Source organism: Vigna angularis, chromosome 4, assembly GCF_016808095.1.
Source record: "Vigna angularis cultivar LongXiaoDou No.4 chromosome 4, ASM1680809v1, whole genome shotgun sequence".
NCBI lineage: Eukaryota > Viridiplantae > Streptophyta > Magnoliopsida > Fabales > Fabaceae > Vigna > Vigna angularis.
This window is the reverse complement of record NC_068973.1, coordinates 29,931,856-29,938,371: the sequence shown is the minus strand read 5'-3', so window position 1 is coordinate 29,938,371 and position 6,516 is coordinate 29,931,856.

The following is a 6,516-nucleotide window of genomic DNA, read 5'->3' as shown; positions in this document are numbered from 1 at the left end:
CAAAAAATAATAAATTTCATTATGATAAATTTTGAATTATTCTAATTAACACTATCTTAAAAAGTAAAGAGACTTTTAACCCAACTCAATTTTCTAAGACTGATTTATATAAGATAATATTTGAATTTACTTATATAATTAAATTTATAAGCAAAGTTATTCATCATAATTTAAATAATATTTCTTGAAATGAGAAAAAAAAGCCAAATTATTATCAAGTTAAAGGGAAATTATGTAATAAAATATTTTTTATTTCGTCTAAAAAGCTGAAATGTGATTTTAAAACAGTAAATATTTAGATATAAATGTTGAACCACATTAAATCAATATCTATTACTATTCTAATTTGTAGTGTTATTTGTTTTATAGTTTTATAGATTAATTATACATGTAAAAGAGTTTCTTTTACCAACATTATACATAAGAACCGAGACTTACAAAATTTTAAATTTCTAATAAATTTTAATAAATAAAAAGTATAGGTTCTACAAAAATGTTATATTAGCGTTTCTCAACCATAAATTTGTGTGTATATATTTTTTGTTTTGCCTTATATTAGAAGAGCTTTGGTGGCTAGAGGTGTTGACCAATGAAACCCACGTTCCGATGAAGATGGAACATTTTGGGGGAACGCACTTATGTTGTTGTTGTTCTTTTTACTTTAATTTTGACAATAAATAGAGAGGGTTTAGGGCTGAATTAGATTTCTAATCTTTGTCTCCATAAGCTCCTGGATTTTCTCTAACTGAAACTTTGCCTGCATTTCAATCTATCTCTATTTAAATTTTAGTTTATATTATTGCAAGTGCTTATATTTTTTTCTAAGTCTCATAGAGCCGAAGGTTAGTGTGATAATTATCTCTTTAAAAGTAGTTGTTAGTTGTATTCTTTAATATTACATCAATAAAAATTTGGTTGCGGGGAAGTTAGATAAAACAATTGATATTAGGAATGTATTGATTGACAATCAAAGTAAAAAGGAATTAATAACATTAATTAATGAAAATTTTCGATTTTAATTTTCTTAATAATTTCATTGGTTAGCGTTTGTCATACAAGTTTTATGAAAAACACAAACTTTGCATGTATTGTCCAAGGATGTAAAAGAAAACCGAGTTAATTAATTATTAGTAAAATATATGTTTTCGGTCTTTAAATTGAGGCGAATTAAAACTCCTTTTCATTTCAAATTTTGATACAAATTATTTTTTAAAATTTAAAATTTAATAGCTATTTTTTTCACTTGTCAAATGATTTTTAAGTTAGTGTTTGATTTGTTTATACTATTTCATACATTTCAGTTCAAATGTTTAGTTAAAAAAATATTTAAAATATATAAAATAAATTTAATATCACTATATTAAGAAGTCTATGTGCATTTATTTTTATAATTTGGACAAAAATGAATATTGTTTATTGTTTAATGTTATTGGATGAAAAGAAAGGTTAAATATGTTTTTGATCCCTTAACTTTTAATGAAAATTGGAATTAGTCCTTCTTCAAAACTTTGGCCTAATTTAGTCCCCAAACTTTAGAAATGTATGAATTTAGTCCTTTTAACTAAATTTTGTTAGGTTTATTTGATGTTTCAAGCACGTTTCATGATAGCATTTGGGTTGCTTACACTGTTTGACACATCTTTGCTTCAATGTTAACAAAATTTGGTTAAAATGACTAAATTCATACATTTCTAAAGTTGGGGGATTGAATTAGGTCGAAGTTTCGAAAATGGACTAATTACAATTTTCACTGAAAGTTAAGGGATCAAAAACATATTTAACCCTTAAAAGAATTATATTTATTCATTTTTAAAGTTTAAAAACTAAAATATAATAAAATTTAACAAAAATAAATTTTAATTTCATATCTAAATTTAAAAATTAAAAATATCTTTAATCCTTAATTATATATATAAATCAAAACCAATACTTTGAAGGACTTTCATTCTCACACACATTGCGGGGCGGGACTTTTAGAAACATTACGTAAAGAACACACTTTGAAGGATTTTCGTAAACATACAAAAATATAAGGAGCTAAAATATTTTTTTTATGAATGAAAGTTATAATTTATTTAGCTTAAATAGGTCAATAACTATACAACTTTAAGCATTTAAGAAATTAATAATATATTAATACACTAATAATATTTTTGGGTCAATAATATTGTTAATATTTATATATATAATGTATGAATTACTGAAATGGACCAATACATTAGAAGTTGAAATGTATCCAAGTTGCTAAAAAGAGTTCAATCAATCAATGATGATAGTTGCTGAGACCAAACTTGAAAATATTCCAATGCAAAATGATGATGCATATATATATAATGCACATAGAATAGGTACATGAATGTATGTACAGGGACAGCTGGGCAGGCACGTCTAGGTGAGAGGTTACAGAGATGATGAAATGGGCGAGAAGAAGAAAGAAGAAAGAAGAAGATAAAAACATGAACTAAAAAATGCAAAAGAATAAGTAACATTCATGCCAACCAAAACAACACCATGCATGCAACTGATTAATCACGTGGGAAGGTGCTCAAGACCTAACCCACTTTATTTAAATCTCCTTTTTCGATTGCATTACAAGTTTTCAAATTATCTTCCAAATATTTTTTATGTATTCCTTTCGAGTTATTATCTTACTTAATCAAGATATTCTATAATAATATTTACATTTTATTTCTTCCACTAAATAATTTTGTACATACAATATTTTAGTTATATAAATTTATATGAATCAAAATAATAATAAGACGAAAAAAAAGTGTTAATTTGGTTTCAATACGAGGAATTATAAATATAAAAATAATCCTATGAAAGGGTACATTAGTGTAAAAAAAGACTTTAATATCATTGTTTTTTTATCTTTAACTTTCAAAAAAACTACCAACATCGTATCGAAAGATATTAAATTAACGTCGGAACTTGTCTTCAACGTTAATTAGTATCGAAAGTTGGATAATTGACCGCTTAACATTATAAAAGTCTAAATTTCAACTTTTTAATTGAACTTTTATATTTATAAAAATATCACTGATATCAAATTTAGAGTTAATTTTTTGTTTTCTAATTTAAACTTTATTTTACTTAGTGGTTACCGGAATTTTATTTAAAGATGACTTTCATATAAAAGAAATAGAAAGATTATAAATATAACTTAAATGATTATTTTTTATTCATTATTTTTTTCATTTTTGAACTCAAATTTGTTGAGCACTTCTTTTAGTTAGAAAATAATTGGGTTAATATTGTGTCTGTTGAAGTGCAAATCAAAACAGAAAAACAGTTAATCTCTAGTATAAAAACTCTGTAAATCAGTTTCAAAATTTAATAAGACAGTATTGAGGTTATTCAGTATACCTGTGTTTTTCCTTGCATCCTTATTTTGCTCTGGAACTGTCGAGTGTGGTGGTGGTGACTGGAGGAGAAAGGTTGAACCCTAGCAGAGATCCCGTGCTTCTCATCTCTCTCAACTCCTTGCGTATCTCTTTCTGCTTTTGACGTTCTCTCTCTCACGTGCATATTTCACTTTTAAGAGAAATATTATCTGTGCATGGGTTTTTACATTTTTACCCTTTCATTCTAATATGGTATCAAGAGCATAGGGTGAATTCTGGTGTGTAAAAGTGGGTGCGTGCATAATATTAGAGGTGTGAGAGATTTATCTGGTGGTGTGTGTATCCAGAGAAGAAGAAGAATGTGTCTTTAGAAAAAGAATCAGCAAGAAAGTTTGCAAGACTGTGATGGCAAACTTTGGAGGCATACAGGGACCATTACCCATGTTTGATGGCAAGCAGTTTGATGATTGGAGAATCAAGATGCGTGTTGTGTTTGGATTTCAAGATGTCCTGGAAGTTATTGAACAGGGATTGCCTTAATTGAGTGACAACGCATCTCAAGAAGAGAAGAAAGAGCACAAGATGATGGTAAAACTGGACAGTAAGGCCAGATTTTTGATATATCAGTGTGTAAGCCAGAAGATCTTTAACAAGATCTCAAATGCTGACAGTGCAAAGGAGATCTGGGGTATTTTAGTGAAAACATATGGTGATGGAGATAGAAATGCGAAGGTTAAACTGCAGGCACTCAGAAGGCAGTTTGAAACCTTGATCATGGATGAAAGTGAGAGTGTGGTTGAATACTTTGATAAGGTGCAAGAACTTGTAAACAAGATGAGAGCTTGCAGTGATAAGATGATGGAAGAGTATGTTGTGGATAAAATTCTGAGGACCTTGACTGCCAGATTTGACTATGTAGTAGCTGCCATTGAAGAAAACCGAAGGAAGGAGAATATTGACATTGAGGAGCTGCTGCATTCATTGGAGGCTCATGAGTTACGCCTCAATGAGCGCAGACAGTGCCAGGAGCAGGCCTTACAGGTCAGATCTCAGTGGAAAGGCAAGAAGGGGTTCAAGAAAGGAGGAAAAGGTGGCAAGAAGGGCAAAGATTCACAGGATCAGCATGGAGAAGAGTCCAATGAATCAGGCCAGGTGAAAAATCAGAAAAATTGTGAATGGAAGTTTGACAAAAAGAAGGTTAAGTGCTACAACTGTCAAAAACTGGGTCATTATGCTAAGGAATGCTGGAGTGGTGAAGGTGCTAAGAACAAACCAAAGAAAAGGGCTAATCTGGCCCAAGAGGAGGAATCTGACTCAGAACCAGTAATGTGAATGGCTAAAACTGAGGAAAATTCATCAGAAAAAGATGTTTGGTACCTAGATTCTGGATGCTCTACCCACATGACAGGCAGAAAAGACTGGTTTGTGGGAATTAAGGATACTGCACAAGGAAAAATTCGTTTTGCTGATGATAGAAGCTTGATGGCAGAAGGTACAGGCAGAGTTGTTCTAAGGGATGCAGAAGGGAAGGAAGTCACAATTGAAGAGGTACTGTATGTACCAGGATTGAAATCAAATCTGCTAAGCTTGGGACAACTACTGCAGAAAGGTTATGTGATGAAAATGGAGGATAATAGTCTCAGAATTTTCAACCAACAGAAGAGAATGGTTGTACAAGCCCAGCTGTCACACAATAGGACATTCAGGGTTGTGATGAGTGCAGTAAAACACCAGTGCTTCACTGCCTCAGAAAACAAGGAGGAATGGCTTTGGCATTTGAGGTTTGGACATTTAAATTTCAGAGATCTGTCTCTGTTAGGACAGAAGAGAATGGTGAATGGATTGCCTATTGTTGAAATTCCAGACACAGTGTGCAGTGAGTGTGTGCAGTGTAAGCAAACAAGGGGCAGTTTTCAGAAGAATCTACCCCAGAGATCTGCAGAAAGACTAGGAGCAGTCTATTCGGATGTTTGTGGACCAATACAGGTTGAAACACCAGGAGGCAGTAGATACTTCCTGCTGTTTATTGATGATTACACCAGGAAATGTTGGGTGTACCTAATCAAAAGGAAAGGAGAAGTATTGGAGGTGTTTCAGAAATTCAAGAGGATGGTTGAGAAGCAGTGTGAGAAGAAAATAAAGGTCTTAAGGACAGATGGAGGTGGAGAATACATCTCCACTGAATTCAAGGTGTTCTGTGAAAATGAAGGGATTGTACATGAGGTTACTCCTCCATATACACCACAACATAATGGTGCAGCTGAAAGGAAGAACAGAACTCTACTGAACATGGTGAGATGTATGTTAAAAAGCAAAGGGTTGCCCAACTTTTTATGGGGAGAGGCTGTGGTTACAGCCACTTATATACTGAATATGTCTCCAACAAAGAGACTGGTGGGCTTGACACCTGAAGAAGCCTGGACAGGGATGAAACCAGATGTCAAACATCTGAAGATTTTTGGCTCATTGTGTTACAAACACATACCAGACCAGCAGAGAAGGAAATTGGATGACAAAGGTGTGCCACTAATACTTGTGGGCTACAATCCTACTGGAGGATACAAGTTGTATGACCCAGTATCAGGGACAACATGTATCAGCAGGGATGTAGTGATTGATGAGAATGGAGCTTGGCAGTGGAAAGCAACTGAGCAGGAATCTTCAACCATCTCTTTTGAAGATACCACTGTTGCGGTTGAAACAGAAGAGGATAGTGGGAATGGCAGACAGAGAAGATCATCCAGAACTACACAGCTTCCAGTATACTTGAGAGATTATGATCTATCCTATGAAGCTACTCTAACAGCAGATGGACAGTGTGTTCATTATGCCCTAATTGCAGAGGCTGAACCAGTAGAATTTGAAGAAGCAGTTAAAGATGAGAAATGGCATAAAGCCATGGAGGAGGAGATTGACTCCATAGAAAGGAACCAGACCTGGGAACTGGTGAAATTACCCTCTGGAAAGAAACCCATAGCATTAAAATGGGTTTACAAATCAAAGATAAATCCACAAGGCATTGTTGTGAGGTATAAGGCACGGCTGGTTGCTAAGGGATTCTTACAAAAGGCTGGAGTTGATTATGGTGAAGTATTTGCTCCTGTAGCAAGGGTTGAGACTATCAGATTAGTGGTATCATTGGCTACTAAATTTGGCTGGTCTTTACACC